The sequence below is a fragment of the Balaenoptera physalus genome, assembly GCF_965194825.1.
Source record: "Balaenoptera physalus genome assembly, chromosome: 2".
Taxonomy (NCBI): domain Eukaryota; kingdom Metazoa; phylum Chordata; class Mammalia; order Artiodactyla; family Balaenopteridae; genus Balaenoptera; species Balaenoptera physalus.
This window is the reverse complement of record NC_138883.1, coordinates 144438199-144461998: the sequence shown is the minus strand read 5'-3', so window position 1 is coordinate 144461998 and position 23800 is coordinate 144438199. Positions and strand designations below refer to the sequence as shown.

Genomic DNA, 23800 nt, shown 5'->3' with positions numbered 1-23800 from the left:
CTTTTGACTGAAAAAAACGAGTGGCTGATCTGACCTACTTCCTCCCCTTTAAGCAGAAGAATGTGTACACTCACTTCAATGAGAGCCATGTCAGCAGCAATCACTGTGAAAAAAACCTTCTGCCAAGATGAAATTCAACCTTCGTGGGCATATGCTGTGGTGGCATTTTTAAAATATATTTTCTAGGCACCTGAAATGTAAAAGCATGTAAAATAAATAAAAGCCAATTAACACTAGCATCTGGGGAGATGCTGCTTGGGGAAAAGAGAATGGAATGTAGGGGAAATCCTTGGGAAGCACGCAGCTGATAGCTTCAGCAGCACTTCCTGAGGCCTGGCTTTGACCTATTCTGAGAACCTTCCGTGGCCTCTCAGGCAATATTAGCACAGGCAGGGTTTGCAAATCGAAGTCCCATGGGTCAAATCCAGCTCACAGATGTGTTTCATTTGGCTTGAACAGTGTATTCATTTTTTAAAAGTTGAAATCTGTAAATAGGACGTGTGCTTTCTAGTTTACCACAGTCCTCACCACTCCCAATTGTCTTACATTGTCTTGTCCATAGCCAAGCCTCTGTGGGCACCTAGATCTGTGACCCCTATGCCCTAGACTCTGGTTCTCAAACTTGGCTACCCACTGGAATAATCCAAGGGAGCTTTATAAAATACCCATGTCTGGGTCCTACCCTCAAAGATTCTGATTTAATTCACCTGGGGTACAGCCTGGGCAGTAGCTTTAAAAGCTCCCCAGGTGATTCTAATGTGCAGCAAAATTTGAGAACCAATGCCCTTAAGAAAGCAAACTGGCTGGAGAGCTCTCACCCCAGGATGTTTCCCACCAGGCACTGCTTATCTCCAAATTAACTGGTTCCTTTTACCTAAGGCTAGGCTACCTGGTCAGTAGAAGTACTTCCTCACCTAGACCCTTGCATTTAACCTTCTCTGAAGGGGCTCCAGGCCAAACTCCTCAAAAGATCCCTGATGACTTGGGAGATAATGATCCCTTTTGAAATAAGGAGTTAGGGCCATTTTTCTAGAGCTTTTAATAGTTGGTGATTTAGCCACAGGCACATTCAGAATCAGCCAACTTCTTGTTTTATTTTTTTTATTTTGGCCGCCCCATGCAGCTTGTGGAATCTCAGTTTCCTGACCAGGGACTGAACCTGGGCCACGGCAGTATAGAATCAGCCAACTTCTATTAGGCATGAGGGACTTTTTCTCATTTGATTCCTCATCTTAGATTCATAACAACATCACAAAGAAGGTATTATTCTCCCATTTTATAGGTGGGCAAACTGTGATACCTAGCTCTAGGGCCATAAAAGCCCCATTTTTTAATTCAGGCTACAGTTGAATTTATGTCAATAAACATTCAGTGCCTGTTATGCTGTCTGCAGAGGGCTATATTCCAGAACAGCCCTAATGACTGTTAACAGCCAGCATTTGCTCTGATTGGTCAGTGTCTGTGCCACATTGGTTGGTAAACATTTGAACTTAGAGTCAATGGACTTGTATTAGGCACCAAGCACTTTGTCATATCACCCCTGTTGCTGGATCCACAACAAAGGTGATTAAAATATGGTCCCAGTGCTTAAAGGCTCAAGCCTCAAGGGAGAAGTAGACACTGTGAAATACTTATAATAGGATCTACTACACAATAGAAGAGGGTGTAAACTGAGTGCTGTGAAAGCACCAAGAGGGAAGCAACTATGTCTATTTGGAAACACCAAGGAAGGCTCCACAGAGCAAAGATAGTTAGACCTGCATGTTGAAGGATGAGTCGGAGTTTCCCAGGCAGAGAGGGGATTAAGGGTGGAGGTACTTGCCGAGCAAAGGCATGGAGGTGCCCCACGCACAGCATGTTTGGAAAACTTGGCTTTGAGTCAGGAAAAGAATTTCAAGTTCCCTTGAAAGTTAGTTTATCCTGCTTATCTATAAACCTAATGGTTCTGGATGTCCTTAATTATTTTTTCAGTATTTTGGCCCATCAAGGTGAGTTGCAGATGAGTTTCCCAGCTGCAAAGACAGAGCTCACTGGTGTAACAACATCCTTCATCTGTTACCTAGCACCTTTCCCTTTTCAAATAGCATTCCAGAAATCTGAACGTGACCCTTAGCTCCAGCAGAAAGTAATCTCTTTTTCTCTCTTACAGTCACGGGCACACAAGCGTTGCTAATTACCTTATGTTAGTTAATTCCAACAGCAGCGTTATTTTTAAAATCACAGGAAAAGAGAGAAATCAGAGAAAAGGAGCACACAACGTAAACACTAATATTTTGGAATATTTGCTTAAAATCATCTTGGGACAGTTAGAACCTAAATCATCCCATTAATTACTACACATTAGTGTCTATAATTCCTCTTAGCCATGTCTTTTAAAATCCACACTTCGTCCCTTAACTCTGGATGACTCTCAATGCTGTTCAATTCAGAAATTATGGATTTTTAATATTCAGACGTGAGTTATCTAGAGGCTTATTTGATCTAATTATGGTTCCACCTTCCAAAGTGAATGTATCATCAGAGGTAGAGCACTGTCCAAGATCAGCCAAAATGTCTGTGCATGAGCCTGAATTCTCTTTTTCATGTGCATGTGTTTTAGCCCAGAGCAATGTACATGACTTTGATATCTTCAATATTTTCAAGCTGGAAGATCTGTGCAAGATTAATTACAAACTTAGGGGCCTAATGTAGCTCAGCCCTTCATTATCATTAATGAAGCTTTTTCGTCTGTACCAAGAAGAGAGCTCTAATTGGATTTATTTCTTACAGTAGAAATACAAGTATCCCTCAGAAGTTTACTTTGCCAACCTATTTTGTCAAGTAAACCTGCTAATTCATGCAAACTGGAGGATCCACTGAGAATAAGTAAATTTCATGACATTAGCTGGTTGGGGGAAGCCCCAATGAAAATCCACTACATCACAACATACATTTCGTTCATTAATCTGTAAGTAGAACCTGGCCTTAATTATTCATGATAATAGCCCTTAATATACTAGTTCGCTGCAGTGTATTTGGTATCAGTAATGGAGGTCTCTATCCTTTAAGAACTTATTACAACTCTCTGCTATTAAATCTTCACTGAGAGGTGGGGTAAGAGCCTGACCAGGGTTTTCATGGGAATGTCATGTTCGAAGCATAATAATCAGGCTTTGCTGTTCTGAAGAGACTTTCATCCTAAGGATCTCAAAGTGCTTTATGAGCCTTCATTCGTGCCACGAATACCCCGAAGGCACCAGGGTTTTACTATCTTTGTTTTCTATAGGTGAAGAAACAAGACACAGGCTGGTGAAGTGACTTGCCCAAGGTCACAAAACAAATCAGCAGGACATCTTGGAGGGCACAGGCAGGTTTAGGCAGTGACTGTTTTTCTTCAGCCTTGCAAGAAACCAGTTGTGTGTCTTCTGAGCTAGAGGGTCATGGCCATGACTCTAAATGTTTGGGTGGCCCCCATCCACTCCGGCACATACAAGGCATATAAGAGGACCTCAGTGCCTGCTAAAGGGAGGAATGAATGATAGTCTTACCGGTGCTTTCAATTCAAAAACTCCTTATTAGCTACTCAAACTCTTTTATATACAATTTCTCTCCCACTTTGTACAGCATGTGGAAGAGTCCTGTGAAGTATGCTAAATATGCCGCTATCTCTTTTACAGTTGTACTATGAAGAATTAAGTGTTTGTGGGTTTTTGTTCTTAGGAAGAGAGATTTCCATCTCCCATATTACAGGATTTTAATAAAGGTCCTTTGCTCAAGTTAGCTTCTGCTGTTATATTAGAGAGTTCTAGATAATTAAGTGGTAGGTTCTCCTCATAAATCCAGCTATTTTTTCCTAAACCCTCAAGCTTCAAGAAAACCAAGCGAGAGCTTTTAAAAAATTATTTTTTATTGCAAGTGACATCTATAATATGGGTCCCACTTTGAGGTTGGTGGGGGAGATCTTTTTTGTTTGTTTTGCTTTAAATGTGTGTATTTGATCCCAGCTCAGATTTACATTTAAAACATTTTAAAAGTGTACGCACTCCCAATTGTGTGGAATGTCAGGAAACGAGTTCATTCAGCGAGGAATGAGCTTTCAGCTCTGTCCTTTGTGACAGATTCCAGAGCGTCTCTACCTTAAGGCAGGCGGGTCACCAGGCCGCTTCTGTGACCCCCCCTAACCTGTACCAGGCTGCCGGCAAGCACTCCTGTCAGCTCTGTTTACTCTGGCAAGACTGATGGCATCCAGGTGGATTTCCCAACCCCCGCGCCTCCTCACTCTCCGCCCCCACTTCCCCCGCTCAGGCCCACGAAGATGGTTGCATTTGCCAGTTGAATAGCTAGGCAGTGAGTTGCTGTGCAAAACTACAGTCTGTGAAAGCGGCTTTTCTCCTGAGTTAAACCAGGGCCTCCACCTGATTCCTCCGCCCTCCCCACCACCAGCCCCAGCCCCGAACTCTATCCTCTGGGTTTTAGGAAAATGTGCCTTTTGCTTGTTACTGCCCCTGCCTCTCCCTGGATAAAGTCACTTGCCTGGGAGGGCTGCACTGTTAGGTAGATAATCCTGTTAAGCATCTGGAGGGCCTGGTCAGGGGATGTTCAGCTCAAGAATGTCAGGAGTAGATGGAATGGTGCTGGAGGTGGGCTCTTGGCTCAGGGCTGAGGGTAAACAGGCTGCTTCCCTGCTGGACATCAGCCTCCAGTCTGCCAGCTCCCACTGGCTGGTGATAAGCTGCTGACCCTAAGGACTAACTGCTATGATGGCTATTACGTACCCACAAGTGTTGTTTGGGCCGCTTGGATGTGGCGCTAAACACTAGGGACTAACTATGAGTAAGACTCCATTCCCAGGTACTGTGTGCAGAGGTGGGGGAGAGGAGGGGTGAAGTTAAAGGACAAGAAAGCAAACGCTAAATAACATGTTACAGAATCCAGAAAGAGAATGATCCCTGGGGAGTGGAAGGATTCGAGATGGTGCTTGAAGGAACAAAAGGCACCAGGACATGGAGGAGAAAAGGGAGGGTGTTCCTGACAGGAGAAATGTCCTAAGCAAAGGTGCTCAGGCAGGAACTAAGAAGCTGCATTCGGGGAACAATAACAGAGGAACATGGCTGGTGCCAGAGTTCACACTGGAAAGTAATGGAAAAGCAAGGCTGCAGAGCCAGGGTGAGGCTGCGTGAAGAGGGCCTTGAGTGCCAGGCAGAGGGGTTATTCAGCAAGCAAAAAGGAAAAAGTTCTGGAAGGATTACCCAGGAAGGTCGGAGGTGACATGATCCAGGTGGTGTTCTAGAAAAATTAATCTGGCATCAGTGTGCAGGTGGAAAGAGACTGAAAGCAGGAAGCCGGTTGACTGTAGTAACCCACACACCATTTGATAAGGGCTGGGAGGTGGCTGCTTAACCTATTCACAGTCTAGAGCCTTCTTCAACCCCCACCCTCCACACCCTTCCATGGTTAACTTCATTCATCCCTTAGGTCTTGGCTTAAAGGCCACTTCCTCCAGGGAGACTTCCCTGACCAACTTCCGATTAGGCAGAGTACCCCTGCTATATGTTCCCATAGAAGCCCACTTGCTTTGTCATAATTACCTCACTGTGTTGTGTGTGTGTGTGTGTGTGTGTTAGAAAAAATATATATAACATAAAATTTGCCATCTTAACCATTTCTAAGTATACAGTACAGTAGTGTTAAGTATGTTCACATTTTCATGCAACTATCACCACCGTTCATCTCCAGAACTCTTTTATCTTGCAAAACTGGAACTCTGTACCCATGAAACAACTCCCCATTTCCTTCTCTCCTATCCCCTGGCAACCACCATCCTACTTTCTGTCTCTATGAATTGATCCCTCTTAGGTACCTCATATAACAAGTGGAATCATACAGTATTTGTCTTTTTGTGACTGGCTATTTCTCTTAGCATAACGTCCTCAAGGTTCATGCATGTGGTAGCATATGACAGAATTTCCATCCTTTTTAAGGTGAAATATATTCCATGGTATACATATCATATTTTGTTTATCTATTCATCTGTTGATGTACATCTGCAGACTTTTTAAAAAATACAATGAACTCTGAATAGAATAGAACAGAATAAAAATAGCAGAGTGTACTCTTGTCACAGGGGTAAGTATTGAGAGGGAGAGTCGCTTACCAGAACTCCAATATAATGAGATGAGCAATACAGGAAATAAAATTTATATCATGTGCCCAGAATTTAGTAATATGAAACAAATCCCTTCTCAATCTTGGGCATAGTACAAGCGTTAAGGTGGGTGTTGCTGACTTTATGTACTGACTCTTCTCACCTTAAACCACCACAGTGAGTGAATGAGGAGTGATAAAGTGCTAGTTCTCCAGGCCACATTTCCCCAGGCATTCTTCACTCTGTGGCAGTATCTGTCTCAGAATACACACAGGCTGGCTGAGTAGGACCAGTCCTCTTGGCTGCATGATCCTAGAGGCTCTCATACAACCAGACTGTAATCCACTGTTCACTGGCCACCGGAGTCTGGATTTAGCTCCTAGTATGAGCCTTAGAGCCCTTTCCCTCCCAATGCCCTTCAGTTCTTTGCTCCCAGAAACTCATGTTAAACCCTAGACAGCAGTTCTTCCTTTAGAGCATGTCAATAGGGGTTTAAGGCAGCTGTCTGAAAAGTTTATACCTTGTAGCTACAGGTACACAAGTGTTGGGGGAGGACACACATCGCACACACACACACACTCACCCTGGGGCCGAGGAAGCAGAAAAGAGAGGCTGCAAGTATTCCTCGGTGACTGGGGGATAGAAAGAAGACGATATGGGTAACCAACACCACAAATCCTTTCCCCAGTCATTGGCAGGGACACCACCCGCTGCCCTCCATGTTATCACTTTGTTCTGGCCATTACACAGACGTTTGGTGGACACAGCATGATGTAAGTCTGCACCACAGTGCACAGCCTCTGTGGGGAGGGCCTCTGCTGACCTATGTCTAGTGCATTTGATTGCCCCCAGGCCCCGGGACTGTACTGGGCCAGAAGCAAAGTCATCAATAAACATCTCTGCCTGAGAGAACCCACCAAATCTGTATAAACAAGAACTGTGAGCTGGAAATAACTTACACAGGTAGTTGTTTAATATAACGGCCATGTCCCTTGACATATATCCACAGTTCAAAGATTCATAAGGCATTCAAGTTTAGGTAGAAGCTGTGGTTGGGAGAATAATGTGTAATATGATTATGCTAATTTTCAATACAGGTAATAAAATAGAAATTCAAAATTAAAGAATCATATCTAACGCTTGCTTGCTGTAAGTGAACTATAAAATGGTTCTTGGAAATCAGAACACCTATTGAAATGTAGAAACACTGAAGACATGAAACTGATACTGAACTTCTAATATAAATTATACATTTGGAAGCAGGACTTAGTCAAAATTGAGTTAAGTTTACACTTTAAGCCCCTCTCCAACTCTAACCACATGACAATGATAGATAAAATGTAAAAACAGAATACTAAAAATGTATAATCATGCTCAAAAAGAAAATAAGCACTTCCATGGACTATATATTTATCAGAAATACAAGCTTACAAGTAGTAAGCACTGGTACTTTTGATGGGTTCACAAAGTACCCCATAAGAGATGGGGAACCAAAGCCAGGATCACTGCAGAACCACATAGATCCAAATACTGAGCAACAACATGGCTTTTCTCAGGTCCTGGTTGCTAGGTGGAGCTTCTCTCACCTCCATAAGTATGTGGCTTTTTTAAGAGGTAATAGTCTTAGCTTCTTTAATGGGTAAGGGAGTCCCACCTTAATCTCAGTTTTATACAGTGATACCGTATCTGGTCCTCACTCTTTTTAAATGAACAGTGAGTAGATGAATTCAATCTAGATGAAATGACAATAAAAGAGCTACCTGAAAATGATTTTAAGATGACTGTTTCAGGGTCTTCAAAGAGCTAAATGAATGAGTAACATCCATAAAAGAATAAAATAAAAGAACAAAAAGTTATGAAACAAAATAGGCAGAAATGAAACACGAACAGGGGAATATGATAAAGAACTTACAATAAATCTTAGAATTGAAAAATATATTTATTAATGTAAAATATATTCTTCTATATTGAACACAAAAAGAAAAGTAGAATGTTAAGAGATAATACCAGGAAATTTATCCAAATTGAGCATAGAAAGATAAAGATAAATAACAAAGAGCAGTTCAGAAACCCAAGATAGAGAGGTTCCAGCATATGATTAACAGGAGTCTGGAGTAAGAAAATAGAAAAAATGAGGAGAGCAATAGTTGAAGAAATGCTGGCTGAGAATTTTTCCTTATATTGAAATGCACACCAAATATTGAGCAGGATAACTTAAAATAAATCATTCCTAGGCACATCTTTATGAAACTGAAAAAAACCAGGGATAAAAAGAAAAAAATTATAGCTGTGTAAGAGGCAAGACAGATTTCCTGCAACAGAATGATGTTAGATCAACAGTGAACCACTCATCAACAATATCAGAAGCCAGAAGACTTCTAATGGAATAAACAACCATCCGTTCAGAATTCTTCGCACAGCTAAGCTACCATTTATGAGTCAGAGCAAAATAAAGGCTTTTTCAGATTTACAAAGTCTAAGGGCATGTGCCATTCACAATCCTCACTGGAAAGACTACCAAAGGACTTACTTCAGCAAGAAGAAAAGTGAACCCAAAGGTATGCAAGGCAGTATGAACAAAGAAACAGAGCCCAAAATAGGGAAAAATGTATTGGTAGATTAACTGTTGACTGTAAGTTTGGGCCTGAAGTTACCTGAAGATGCATAAGATAAAGAGGAAATGTTGAAACATGAGCCAAAACAAAGAAATAATTCACCAGCATTAATAAGAAAGAAATTGGTCTGCCCTAGATTCTCTTTGTTCAGCCATTCAGCAGAGGAGGAATGAGTAACCTGCATCTATTGATTGCCTTATACTACAGTCTTATTCCAAGAAAGATTTAGGTTAGCTAACCTTCAGCTATTCCTGGTCTATCCTTCATTTTCAGATCCAGGAACTTCCTAAGGGAGTCATTGGCAGCCTTTTGATTGAACCTTTGGCACTAGTCCCAGGGAGGGCTCTCCATGTTAAAATGAATCATGGGATGTGGGTTTTTTAAGCAATCCAGTCCCTCAAGTCTTCCAAACATAGTAAAGGCTTTTAGAAAAACTCAAACTCAAAGGAAAAAGAGACATGGGACCTATGAAAAAATTCTGCAGCACTAAAGAATACGTAAGACCCCAAGGGATACTCTTCCTCCTCAAGTAGGTAAACTTGAAGATAAAGCTGCTTTATATTTCCAATGATGTAAAAGAATTCATTGTATCAATCAATGAACAGGTCAGCATAAAAAGAATGCAACAAAATTATACCCATAACAGCTGAAATTCGGTCTTCATTAAAAGTAATAAAAGCAGAATGAAAACTAGAGAATCTATTCATTCAAATAGATGATAATGTCAAGAATGATACACCAAACACAGAATAAATCAATATAAAATATTTTAAATGAAACAAAAAAGACAACAGATATTAAAAACAGAACACAGATCTGATAGCCAAACTATGAAAAAAACGTTCCTGATAAAGAATAAACAGCTGGTTAAGAATTGATTATCAAAGCTCAATTTGGATATATCAAAGCAGAATTTGGAGGGAAAAAAACCTGACATTGGAAATCAAGAGGACTCACTGGATTATCCCAGATAAGATCAATAAAAAGGAAACAATATTAACACACATCCTCATGTATTCTTAAACCTCAAAGGAAAGAAAACACCTATTATCTGATAATCAGTAATCAGGTCTTTGTGAAATCTCCTACCCTGCAATGTGAGCTGGACCTAGGGACACTCTTCTAACAAAGTAGAGGAAGTAATGGGATGTCACTTCCATGATGAGGTTACAAAAAGATTCTGGCTTCCACCTTGCTCACCATTTCTTGTTCTCTCTTGCTTGCTCTGCCATGTTGCTGTAAGCAGCCCTATAGAAAGACCCATGTAGCAAGAAACTGATAACTCTGGCAAACAGCCAGCCAGGATCTGGCGCCTGCCAAAAGTCACATGAGTGAGCTTGGAAGTCGATCTTTTGAGGCCTGCCAACAGCCACATGGGTGAGTGAGAAGCAAATGCTCTCCCAGCTAAGCCTTGGGATGACTGCAGCCGCAGCCAACACCTTGACTGCAGTCTTATTAGAGACCCTGGGCCAGAGGTCCTAGCTAAGCCGTGTCCTATGTCCTACGAGACAATAAATGTCTGTTATTTTAAGCCACTAAATTTTAGGATAATTTGTTACACGGCAATATATAACTATCATACCTATTGTCTGATTATATTTTATTATTTTTTTAAATTAATTTATTTATTTTTGCCTGCGTTGGGTCTTTGTTGCTGACCGCGAACTTTCTCTAGTTGCGTCGAGCAGGGGATACTCTTTGTTGCGGTGCGCAGCCTTCTCATTGCGGTGGCTTCTCTTGTTGTGGAGCATGGGCTCTAGGCACGTGGGCTTCAGTAGTTGCAGCACACGGGCTCAGTAGTTGTGGAACACGGGCTTAGTTGCTCCACGGCATGTGGGATCTTCCCAGACCAGGGATCGAACCTGTGTCCCCTATATTGGCAGGTGGATTCTTAACCACTGCACCACCAGGGAAGTCCTGTATTGTCTGATTATATTTTAGATTTTAGAAGAATGGGAAAAGGAAGAGAAAGAAGAGGGAAGTGCAGGAGGGCATAATATTTCTTTTTTCCATCAAAGGGAGTCAAAAGATACCAGCTTTGATTAAGTACAGAACAAAAAATTTATAAAATGTTTCAAGAAAATTATTACTAGGATTAACAATATGGTGATTGGCTTCCAAATAGCCAAAAGTAAACAGAACATATTTTGTGTGTTGAAATAGCATGAAAATAGCAAAGAAACACTGAGAAAGAGTGAAATGAAATCTCTTAAGTCAGAGCAAGTATAGCAATTAGACCAGGTACCATTTTGGAGAACAAGGAATCTCAGACTGGTTTAAAAAAGAGAATCTAACAATATTTACTTTTTGGTAAACAAATATATCTATTGAGCCTCTACTGGGATACCTAATGAACAAGCCTGATTCAATTCAAATTTAACTCAACATTAAATACAAACAAGCAATTATAACACAGGATAGTAAATCCAACAATGAAGGAAGTATAGGACACAAGAAAAGTTGATTGATGTAACCTTTTCTACCTTAGTATTTTTAACCCCTTTTATTTTAGACAATCCACATATCAGCACCACTCTCCAAGCAGCCTTTCAAGATTCCCAAGCCCTAACCCTAAAGCACACACAGACAAATAGAAATTACATTAGCTATAATCTTTGATCATAGTGTAGTAAAGTGATAAAGCGTAAAGTTTAAGACCAAAAAAGAAGGTATTAATAAACTGGAAAGCCTTACATAACATCTGGCTCAAAGAAAAAATACTAATAGTACAATAAGAGATGATCCAGAAAAAAATAATTATGGATATATTACATAAGAAAATATAGCAAATGTGGTTAATGATATATTCAGAGTTGAATTTGTAGCATGAAATTTTTTTTTAAAGAATTTAGCATTCAATTTAAAGTTCTAGATATAGAACACTAAAGGAATCCTAAGAAAAATTAGATTAAGAAAATAATAAAGATAAAACAAGGTGACTTGTTGAAGGAACAAATAAAATAGACAATATAGTGACAAATCTGATTAAGAGAAAAAAGGAAACAAAATTAGAATTGAGAAAATTGACATAACAATAGCTATAATATTTTTAATTATTATATAATTGCAGACAATCATGTTATTTAATTTAAAATTAGCAACTAGATGGATATTTCTCCCTGAAAATAAATAAAATAATTGAAAGCAGAAGAAACAGAAAACTTGAAAAGAGTAATAAAGGAAAATGAATAGAAAAAAAAAAACTATTAAAAAAAAACTCTCTACCCCTACCAGCAGGTTTCAGGAATAAGGGAATACACAGGTGAATGCTGTCAAATCTTAGAGGAACATAATTTCCATGTTAAAAAAACTTTTCCATAGCACTGGGAAAAATGGGAAGCTACCAACTGATGTTACAAAACAAACACGTCCATGGACTCCAAACTTCTTTGACTTACAAACACACAATTACAGGCCAATTTCCCTTACAAACAGAGATATGAAAACCTAAAATGGAATGGAACTCCAAAGGACATTAACTCTACCATTCAGTCCCTCAACAGTCATTCACTGAACACCTATTACTGGGCAAAGATGGTACATCAAGCATTATGCTAAACCCTGGGAGATACTAAATCAGTAAGATATGGTCCTTGTCATCAAGGAGCAAAGAGTCTACTTGTGTGGGGGGGGGGATATAAAAACAATTAAAATGTGTTAAATGCAAAGGAAATCTATTCTCAGAGTACAGCATGGAATAGGGACATCTAGCCCAGCGTGGAAAAGGAAAACAGAGGGCTATCAGTAAAGACTTCTTGGAGGACAGTGAGCTTAAACCAAGCCTAAAGGAAGAGTAGGAATTAGCCAACAGGGAGGTGGGAGGAGCAGTGTTCCACCTCAGCCGGTGAGGTTATTCCAGGCAAAAGAGATAGGAGTGGAGGCATGGAGACAAGCTTGCTTAGAAAAAACTACTATGCACCACAATGGTCTACAGGCCTAAGACGATGCATATGGTTTTTCATACTGTATGTGTAGGGTCTAAACCAAAGGAGGCAGAGTGTGAAGTATAAACAACAGGAGGCTGAGGACAGAGACTGAGGAACATGAAAAATGCAGGTGGAGAAAAAGGAGCCCATGAAGGACATGGAAAATATCTGGTGAGAGAGGAATGAGGAGAACCAGGAGCATGAGATGCCATGGAACTCAGGGAAATCGTGGTCCACAGAGACTAATACAGCAGAGAGCGGTGTGGACAACTGAAGAATGCCCATCAGATGAGAAATCGAGGAAGCGAGCAGCCAGTGTAGCCTACTTTGAAAAGCTTGGACAAGAAGAAGAGAAAGATTGGAGAAGGTGTGAGATCAAGGGAATGTTCTGGTTTTTTGTTTCTCAGGGTTGTTTCAGATATCTGCTGCTGCACACCAAACCACTCTAAAGGTTATGACTTAAAACAAGGATTTATTATTTCTCAGGATTCTATCAATTGGTGCAGTAGCTCTTCTGCGGGTCTCTCCTTTGGTCACTCTTGGGCTATATTCAACTGGTGGGTCATGTGTTTGGGCTAGTTGGGACACTAGGCTTCTCTCTCCACATGGTCTCAGATCCTCTCTCCCAAACTGGTCAGTCACTCTACAGGGCCTCTTCCACGTGGCCATTCTCTCCAGCAAGACAATCTAGACTTCCTTACAACATGGTGGTTGGGCTCCAAAAGGGAATACAGTAAGTCCCCTACATACAAGCCTTTAAGTTGTGAACTTTCAAAGATGGGAAGGTGCGTTCGCAGGTCCAATCTCGTAAGTTAGTTCACGTGTCTGTCATACATTGTCACGTGCGTGCATCCTCTACAAGTGGTTGCGCATTTGTGTACTTTACTGTACAGTACTGTATAGAATGCAGTAGTACAGTATCTTTATTTCAAGCCCAGGATGTCTGGAAGCAAGTGTAAAAGCAGTGGTGATATAGATGGTACTGCTAAGAAGTTCCATCTGTTGTACTGTACTTTTCAAGGTACTGTACTGTAAGATTAAAAATGTTTTCGTTATTTTTTGTTTGTTTTTTATGTATTATTTGTGTGAAAAGTATTGTAAACCTATTACAGTACAGTACTACATAGCCGATTGTGTTAGTTGGGTACCTAGGCTAACTTTGTTGGACTTATGAACAAATTGGGCTTACAAACGCGCTCTCAGAACAGAACTCGATCGTATGTAGGGGACTTATTGTAATCTAAGAGAGATAAGCTCAGCGTTGCCAAGCCTCTACTTGCATCACAGCTGCTAATGACCTTTTAGCCAAAGCAAATTACATGGTCAAGCCTAGAGTCCACATGGGAGGGGACTACAAGAGGGTGTGAATACTGGGAGACTTGGAAGGACGAATCTATCGATATAACAGTTCACTGTAATGGTGTTTCTTTTCCCCTTAAAATGGGAGAGAGTTTAAAATGTTTATAGGCTGGGCCCAAAAGAACTAACTGAAAGGGAGACATTGAAGACACAATAAAGAGAGATTATCACTAATAGAACCCCAGAGGGTGCACTTGGTGGGGGAAGGAAGAGGAACAGCATCCTCTGAGACTGGAGGAGGTGAGATTTAAAACAGGTGTTTAGGACTTCCCCAGCAGTCCAGTGGTTAGGATGCCACACTTCCACTGCAGGGAGCATGGGTTCCATCCCTGGTTGGAGAACTAAGATCTCGCACGCTGCACAGTGCAGCCAAAAAAAGAGAGAAAAAGAGAAGAAACAATTAAAAATAAAAAAATAAAATAAAACAGGTGTTTAAATATATTTTGGTTAAATCACTGAGGGGGAATAAAAGGGGAGTTGTCCACGGAAATGTGGCGCTGGGGTAGAGACTTGGTATTTGTGGTAACACCAACCCCACCGTCATTTTGCTTCTCCGTCAACGCTCAGTCTGCATGTTGAAGCTGAGGAGGCTGATTATAGTATTGATCCAGGGGGTTTTTCTTAAAGAGGAATTTTATTTTATTTTATTTTTGGCCACGCCGTGCGGCATGTGGGATCTTAGCTCCCTGACCAGGAATGGAACCCATGCACCCTGCAGTGGAAGCTCTGAGTCTTAACCACTGGACCACCAGAGAAGTCCCCTGACCCAGGTTTAGAATCTGGTTGTTGGATGCTGCAGAAGGATAGTGGTGCCATGGAATTATGGATTACTGGAGAGGGTAATTTGAATAATAGAAACGGGGTTTTTACTCCACAGGTAAGAGACAGAGGCCAGGAAGAGACTGATAGAGGAAACAGAAGAGTCAGGAAACTAGAGGTCTTTATAAGTTCAAAATACACTGAAGTGTGAACAAAGATGTGAGAAAGGGAAGAGAAGTTGAAGCCCGAGGAGGTCCAAGAATCGTAGGGCCAGATTACTGGGTAGGCAGACCACATGAACACTGAAATCCAGGAATTAATGAAGGTCCAGTTGGGGTGGAAAGTTCTAAGCCAATCCCCAGGGTCAGCAGTGAACGATGGGAAGTGACCAGGAGGTGACAGTTCTGCTGAGGGGCTGCTCACAAGGACAGAGACTGGGTCTGTTGGGTCCTCAGGCACCAGTACAGTGTCTGACACACAGAAGGCACTCAGTATCAATAATTATTGTGCAATAAACAAATGACTTTAATCTACCTTCTTCACTTAACAGCTGAGATAACTGAGGCTCCCAAAGCTACACAGCTAGTGTTCAGCTAGCCAATGCTTCCCACCTCCTTACAAAACCACACTAAATATGGATTTCCTTCTCAACCTTCCCAGAGGCAGCTCATGATTTTATTACTTTATTATCCCAAAACTAGTGAAGTGGCATTTGTCATCCCTTGGGTGCTGGGATGGAATATCCTAAAGTTGAATGACTAAAGGGAGTGGCTAAAAACCTTCCCTGAGGCCTAGAGGGACTCACTTATTAGAAATACAACACATGCATTTTCAAGGCACATTCAAGGAAGTTGGTCCTGTAACCATATCCTCGCCAGTTTGCCAACATTTCATTGTTCTCTCTTCTTCAGGTGCTGTGGTCCCATCTTCTTCGCTAAGATTCAGAAAATCAGGAAGTCACACACACTCACCATAGCTGTCCATCCACAGTCACCATAGATTTTTCCATAGACTCTACAGGCTTAAAGAAATTAATTAGCCTTCAGCTGAGTAGGTCTGGGCTGTTAAAGCCTTCCCAACTCTTATCTTTAAAGAAAAATGAAAACATCTCCCCCAAAGGCTATTGTCCACTATGGAATCCAACTGAAGAAGAAGGAGGGTGGTGATATGCTCCTCTTTCCCACTGGACCAAAATTTCAAAGCTTCAAATGTGTGGTAAATCTAACCAAAGATAAAGATTTGCAGGTGTTTTTTGCATAAAAGCAAGAAGGGCAGATGTATCTGAAACGTGTTTCTAACCGAATGGGACATCTGCAATCCATTAGGGGTGTCCTGAAGAGAGAAAGTGAGAGGGGAGGTTCAGGCAGAAAGCCTGCTCTGCAGAAACACAAGCATGAGGACGTGTGTGGACCCTTCTGTCAGGATCTGAGGACGCCGAGGTTCTAAAACAGGTTACCTTTTCAGGGGTAAATTTACATCTCTACCCAGTAAACCAGTTCCTCTTTTTCCTTTCCTTCCATCACGTTATCTCTGAAATGTCAGTGCCTTCTCTTTACTCAAGTACACCTACATGTTTTAGTATTTAAGACTTGGCAGCCACCTCAGATAAAGAGAACATTCCCCTCTTGGAGCGTGCGGACCTTCCTTTCCCAGCACTCACGAGAGCAATCGGTGTCCTGACTCGGCTTCTTACACTCCCACAGAACAAAGCAAAATTGTCACCACGGCATTACTTGCAGGTTACTCACTGGCTGTTATGTGCTCTGTTTCAGACTCCCAAGAAAACCACTAACTTTTATTAGAAGGTGTGTAACAAAGGCTGTTGCAAAATACCCACGGCTGTGAAAATGATTCTGAGGTGTGTGAATCCCAGAATGGACGTTATGAAGGTCACTAGATTTTAATATATAGGATCTATGCCCAGGGCTTGCTTTTGGACTCCCTTTGAAGTCTTAGATTGAGCTTCAGTGACTGGTCCAAATTGAGCATAACATGTTAACTGGCATGCTCCTTACATGAGTTCCTTCATAAGCATACAGGTCTATTTTCCTGTATAATGTCTCTTACTTACTGACTCACCTTTTGATAAACCATTAGTACCTGGGCATTTTGTTAATTACTAAACTCCTGGTAACAGACAAAACTGGCCTGTTAAAACTTGTGTTGTAACTTGAGGATTTAAAGCCACACCTCTGGGAAACGTCGGTATCAAAACTGATTTGGTGTCAGACACAAGGTGTTAGAAGCCACAGTTTGACAAAGTGGATTCCCAAGTACAGTTGGCAATTACATTTTAGAAGACTTCAATTATGCCATTTACAAGAAGGTACTTTTAAGAAGCTACAAGTCAGGAATGTGTTTTTAAATCTCTTCATATATACATTTATAGGTAAGCCCATATTTAAGAAGCACCGACTGCATACAGAAGAGCACTGTTCTAGAACGGTAGAAGTCAACAGTCCCTACCCTCCGAATCTCAAAAGCCAAGAAGAAAAGTCTCTTCAAAAATTAAAGTATGAAAAAAAAAAAAAAATTAAAGTATGTGGGGACTTCCCTGGTGGTCCAGTGGCTAAGACTCTGTGCTCCCAATGCAGGGGGCCGGGGTTCAACCCCTGGTCAGGGAACTAGATCCCACATGCATGTCACAACTAACAGTTCACATGCCGCAACTAAAGATTCCTCATGCTGCCACAAAGATCCTGCGTGCCACAACTAAGACCTAGAACAGCCAAAATAAATAAATAAATAAATAAAATTTAAAATTAAAAAAATAATTAAAGTATGTGGTGAGTGCATTTCTGGAAAATATTTTACTTAAGATCAAGGAGATAATCATGACAACAGCATCAATGTGCTTTAATTAGAAGGATCTCCTCACTTGCCCAGGGTCTGTGGATTGAGGGCCTGTGTTCGGAGATTCTCTCCTAATCGTCTATCACCAAGGTCATCTAAGAGTGAAAGAATGAACAAAGACTGTTATCAACATAGGGCACTTGGTATTTCATTTATCCTTTATCCCAGAATAATCTTCCAGTAAAACTGAATGTAATACCGCAGAGCAACTGGGTCCGTGTGCCACAACTACTGAGCCTGTGCTCTAGAGCCTGCGAGTCACAACTACTGAGCCCATGTGCCACAACTACTGAAGCCCACACATCTAGAGCCTGTGCTCCGCAACAAGAGAAGCCACTGCAATGAGAAGCCCTTGCACCGCCACAAAGAGTAGCCCCCGTTCGCCACAACTAAAGAAAGTCTGCACACAGCAACAAAGACCCAACGCAGCCAAAAATAAATAAATTAAATAGATAAATAAATTTATTAAAAAAAATCTATATCAGCTGAGAAGCTTTCCATTGAAAATAAGGGGGAAAAATCTCAAATTGACTTAAATTATAAAAGTGATTTAATTGTTCACAAATCTAAAAAGGCTGAAGGCTTCACGCATGGTTTGATCAAAGCTTCAGCTGAATTTCCCTACAATTCTCTCAACTCTACTCAAGCTGCAGGTAACATCGGGGATTACATGTCTCCTTCTTCATGCCTATGGGGAAAGAAGAACTTGGCTTCCCATGACCATCAAACAAAAGTTCTGAGCTTTGAGCTCATTGGACTACCATGGAACCAATCCCTGGGACCAGGAAAAACCCTGTGATTGGGTTACCTGAACCAATTACCTGTGGGATTGGGGTTGGGTACCCACCCAGAAGAAACGGCTGCGACATGCTTTAGAAGGAATGAAATGGAGGTTGAGGAGGCAATCATAGCATAGTATCTGCTGCAATCCTTTTTCATGTCTAGACTCTGGATTACTAATTAATTTTTATTCAGTATCAGAAATGAGGGCTGTAAAGAGGAATCTATTTCCTCTAAATTTGATAAATCAAATTTAAAGATGGTTTTACTTTTTCAAAATCATAAAATGCATAACTCTAAGTTTGTTTTTTCATAGGTCTCTTTTCCCTTAAGAATACACTGAAACTCCCAAAGAAATATTTTAAAAGTTTGCTATCAGTTAGTAATTGAGAATGATTTAAAGTCCATCCTACAGTCCATTTTCCCTAACCCTTTCTTCCCAATTTCCAAAAGCAATATGACCTAGCTTGGAATTCTCAGTTATAGTAACCCAAATATTCTCTCCTTCAACTTGAATAAGAGGTTGTTAAATTTGCAGAAGATGCCATGTTCCAAGGTATAATGAACCTTAAAAGTTTTCTTCTGACACATGTTCACCCGCCTCCCAAAACTGTCCTGTCCTGATAAAATCCACTCCAAATTCATCGACTCAATATGCAAAGTGCCAGTCTAACGGATTTTCAACAACTAAGTATTTCTTCTACACTTTACATAGAAATAGAGCTCCTTGAGTTCAGAGTTGCAATTGTAGTACTAAATAAAGTGTCCAGGGAGGAGTCCACCTGTGATATTTTCTTTCCACTGCCTTGGTGAAGAGAGGATGAGCTGTTTGGAAGGCAGGCCACAGCCTTCTTGTGACCGTCATTGATTGTTTAACGGCCATGGAGGACAGAATAAATGAGAAGCTAACTTCACGCATCCCAGACATATCAAAACAATGGTAGCCAAACTTGCAATGTTTTCTCCAAGCATTACACTTGAAAGAACCATCATAAGCCTTCAATCTGTCCGCGTCAGAAATGAATATTCTTTCCTGATTGCAGAGGATGCCACGGATGCTCACAAACTGCATCACTGTCAGACACACTCAGGGAAGCAGTTTAGAATCGGGCCTGGGTTTGTTTGCAGGGTGGAATTTACAACAGTATTTATCACTCTTCCTTACTGACATCCCCTCCTTGAGATCTGGCAGTCTTGGCTACCAAAACCCCAAATGCAAGACACAGTGCATTCCCCTTGGTGTAGCAGGACCTTCAGGGCATTTTGGTCCCCTCAATCCCTGACCTTGTGTGAGAGGTGGAGAAACAGGAACAGTTTTCTGCCACCAAAACCCTGTGCCACCTCTGGAATGGCCTCATCGCCTTCCTCTCAATAGGGAGCAGCCCAGGGGCTAGAGGGAAGAAGTTGCGACACCTGGGCCAGGCCTGTGGCAGGCCAGCCTGCCCCCCAGCAGGCAGCTGGGGAGGGGGGGCGTGCAGTTTGGCCTCAACGCGGCTTAGTCAGGCTCCAATGCTGAGCTGAGCCACAGATGTGCCCAGACCTGCCAGGTGTCTGTGTCTGGGCTGGGAGGGGACGGAACAAATGTGACTCTTGTCTTCCAGTGTTTCCCGGCACCGTCCTCAGAGGAATGTGGAAGACACAAGTGAGGCCACCTCAGAAGACTTTCGACAGGGCCACAGCTCTCTGCCCACGCTGCCATGTCAAAAGCCTTTCCCTGTCCTGCCCCTTCGGCCCTCAACACAGCCTCCTGCCAACTGCCCCAGGGCTAGCTCCTCCTCCGGGCCACTGGTAAGCTCAGAAGGGAGACAGCTACCCACATGCCCTGCTCTAATATGCTGTTCCCATCAGTGGTGCCCAAACCTCCATAGGTAAAGGTGGAGGTTTTTTTTCCCTTTTTAACACGATGATCCCATGATTAAAAATACCCTTTTTTAATTAAAAAAAATTTTTTTTCAAGTTCATTTGTCCCCACTGGGGAAAAATTTTCTTGTGAGAATTAGTTTCCCAACGAGAGGCTATTCTGAATTTCACAGAACTATTAACAACTAGACGGAGACTTATCAGGGTATAAATATTATAGATGTTTACCAGCCCATTAGTGGGCTCTGAATTCAACACACAAAGGTTGTTACTCGTCTCTGTGTGGCTTCTGAGAATTCCATTTACAGGTTAGGCGGGCTGTGAGCCATTCGCCACCAGGAGTCATATTCACTCTACAAATGTTTACTGCACACCTACTATATACTACAAGCCCAGGCCTCAAGAAGACATCCCTGTATACAGCAGAGGGTGCAAATGAACAGCACATAGGCCAGATTCAGCCCAAAAACATATTTTGTTTGACTCACACCATATTTATCAAAACTTTGAATTAGTTGCCAGCTTTTAAATATCAGAATATTTCCAGCTTCTCTTGAAAACTCAGGAAATCTGGCAAAAGTGAGCCCACATTCCCAGCTGATGACAAGCAGAACAACAACTGATCACCTCACACATGCACTGGCTCTCAGTTCACACAACCCCCACCTGGCCTGCTTCCCCTGACTCAACCTGCCCCACCCCTCAGTATACACCAGTGGTTCTCAGGATGGGCAATCTCAGCACACCCACCTCAGGAAAGGCCTCTCTCAGGGAGGCAGCAACCCAACCAAGTCTCTCATTTAAGAAGAGCTGCTTCATGCCTCCATAAGAACAAGTCACAGGGATTTTCTTATTTTGTGCCTTCTCGACTTTTACCCTTTTTAATAAAGGTTTTTTTAATTCCTGGTATCAGTGAAGACGTTCTGTTTTTCGTGCTTGCTACAACAAAAAATTGGACAGAAAAGAAAAATGGCAAGGTGGAAGCACAGAAGCACACAGAAGCAAAAAGGGAGGACTGTGAGAACAGGGTAGGCCCTCAGGATGCCCCACTTGCCAGATGAAGAAGCTGAGGCCTAGAGACAGGAAAGTCATGCCCAGGTCCCATTACTGACCAGTAGGAGAACAGAAGCGTGATCTGGATGATCTTTACCCAGCCGGTGCCACATTCTTTTCTATATTCAAGGATGGTTTCTCCGTCCCAGGTTCTGCTTACATGTTTCCAAGGAGTGGCAGAGAAGCCCATCAAATCTGGGAATAAATATGAGGACTGATTTCAGGAGTCACATTTATCAGGTATATGATTCTAAATGAACCTACAGAAGATTAATTAGCAATTTTCATCTAGTCCTACTGATTCCATATATGGGGGTCCAAACTGTCATATTTGAAGAAATGTGTATGTGGATCCCAATGGTGTGTCTTGGGAGAGGTGGCCTATTTTCACGTTTTCAAATCGTGTATTGCCAAAAATCCTCCTTGTCTGTAACCAAAACAGAGTTAAACAGGTTGATCCTGATATTTGTTGCTAGTGAAAAGTTTTACTAAAATATAATTCAGTTGCCACAAACACAAAGATACTGACAAAAACCATCAATCAGACAGATTAAAGGTATTTAATTGGGCCATTGTCTGGGTCTTAGACATTTCAGTGTATTTATAATAAGCATATATGGCCATTCACTAATACTGCAACCAAGGACTCCTCTGGTAACAAATTTAAATTAATTACAAAATCAGTTTTATGTGCAGGAGAAAGGAAGGAGAACAGCGTTTGCAGAACAGAAACTATCTTATTTAGCTCTACCAATCTAGCCAGAAACAGGGCTTCATACCTACTTTTAAAGATGAGGACAGTATGAGGCCTAGAAAGCTGACTTTCTCAGTTTCCAATTGCGTGAACCAGCTACACCCAAGCCATTCTAACTTCAAAACCTGAGCTTTGGGCTTCCCTGGTGGCGCAGTGGTTGAGCGTCTGCCTGCCAATGCAGGAGACACGGGTTTGAGCCCTGGTCTGGGAAGGTCCCACATGCCGCGGAGCAACTAGGCCCGTGAGCCACAACCACTGAGCCTGCGCGTCTGGAGCCGTGCTCCGCAACGAGAGGCCGCGAGAGTGAGAGGCCCGCGCACCGCGATGAAGAGTGGCCCCCGCTTGCCGCAACTAGAGAAAGCCCTTGCACAAAAACGAAGACCCAACACAGCCAAAAATAAATAAATAAATAAATAAATAAAATTTTAAAAAAAACAAAAAAACCTGAGCTTTGTCTGCTGCAGCAACTCATAACACAGAAGCCACTAAGATGAGTAATGACCAAAGAAGTTAAGACAAGGACACATCACAACCAGGCTAGAGAATGTAATAAGCACAATAAGAGAGGCAGATACAAGTGCTTGGGGGTCAGAAGAGGACAAAAGCACACAGAGTGGAGGGTTGGTGGATCAGGGAGGGCTTCTGAGAAGCAGTGACATTTGAGAAAGGTCTTGAAGGATGCACTGTGTTACAACAAGCAGAGAAGAGCAGCAAGAAGAAAGGTCGAAATGCTGGGAGTGGGAAGGAGGAGGACACAAACGGAAGGTAAGCAGTTTAGGTTTGGAATTCACAAAGCAAAGCTTCATAATAAAGTCAGCCATGTGAGAAAATGAATCTTGCCAACACCTGTAAGGCAGGGAGGGCAGAGTCCATCACATGAGGCCAGGCAACCTCATACCTGCAAGGAAGGGCACCACACTGCAGACCCAGGACATGGCCAGAACGCCAGCTATGTGTGTCCAGCCTGCGGGGCACAGGCAGCAGGGGCTCTCTGGACCCCATGAAGCCCAGATACTTTCTTCCACACGCACCACGGTCGCTCCTTTCCCTCCTCTTCCATTCAGAGGCCTGCGCCATTCAGAGCCAGGACCAGTACCCTCCGTCTGAATGAGTGCAACTCACTTCTTTTCCCCTTTCATCTCACATCTTTTTCCACAATGTGCAAGGGTTTTGTTTCCCTCCAAGGACCTCCACTAGCAGCAAGGTAGGTGGGATAACTTGGGGGACAAGGAAGTAGGATTCCCCCAAATCCAGCCTTCAGAGAATCCTTTTAGGGACCTGAAAAGGGAGAGAAGGCCTGACTCTCCTCAGGTTCTGTGTCTGCCCCAGGGCGGGGCAGAAGAAAAGCTGGGTCCTGCTTCAGCAGCTGTGGGCCATCTCTGTCAGCTCCTAGGGGTGAAGCATCCCCTGTCCCCAGGACAGGAAACCGGTTCTCCCGGCAGGCCCCCTCCCCATCTGCTCATGGCGGCCAAGCTCCTGTTTGGTTTTCCAGGACATTTAATTTCATTTCGTCCTTACTACCCAATAAGAGAGGTGAAAACTTAATCCCATTTTACCACAGAAGCAATTGAGGCTCAGGGAGCAAAGACTTGTCCCAGGAAAGTGGTAAAGCTGAGACTATAACTCCTTAGACCACAGAAGGGAAGCGGGGATGCCTGTTGGAGTTCGTAATAAAACTTCCTGGCGCCCCCCTTTCTCCACATCCTGGGACACGTCC

At 42.3% G+C, this 23800-nt stretch overlaps 1 protein-coding gene across 4 annotated transcripts in view; it reads right to left on the bottom strand.

Annotated features, from left to right (window-relative positions):
• The window catches only part of LOC309654491 (endophilin-A3), a 661335-nt gene that overhangs the window by 636523 nt on the left and 1012 nt on the right, over nucleotides 1-23800 (bottom strand). For 3 of the 4 annotated variants that reach the window (XM_082448502.1, XM_082448513.1, XM_082448512.1), the window contains exon 2: nucleotides 21389-21524. The gene's annotated coding sequence lies outside the window, so the exon portion shown is untranslated. Of the gene's footprint in view, nucleotides 1-21388; nucleotides 21525-22981; nucleotides 23627-23800 lie in introns of those variants that run through there. The other variant, XM_082448501.1, reaches the window with a different exon arrangement.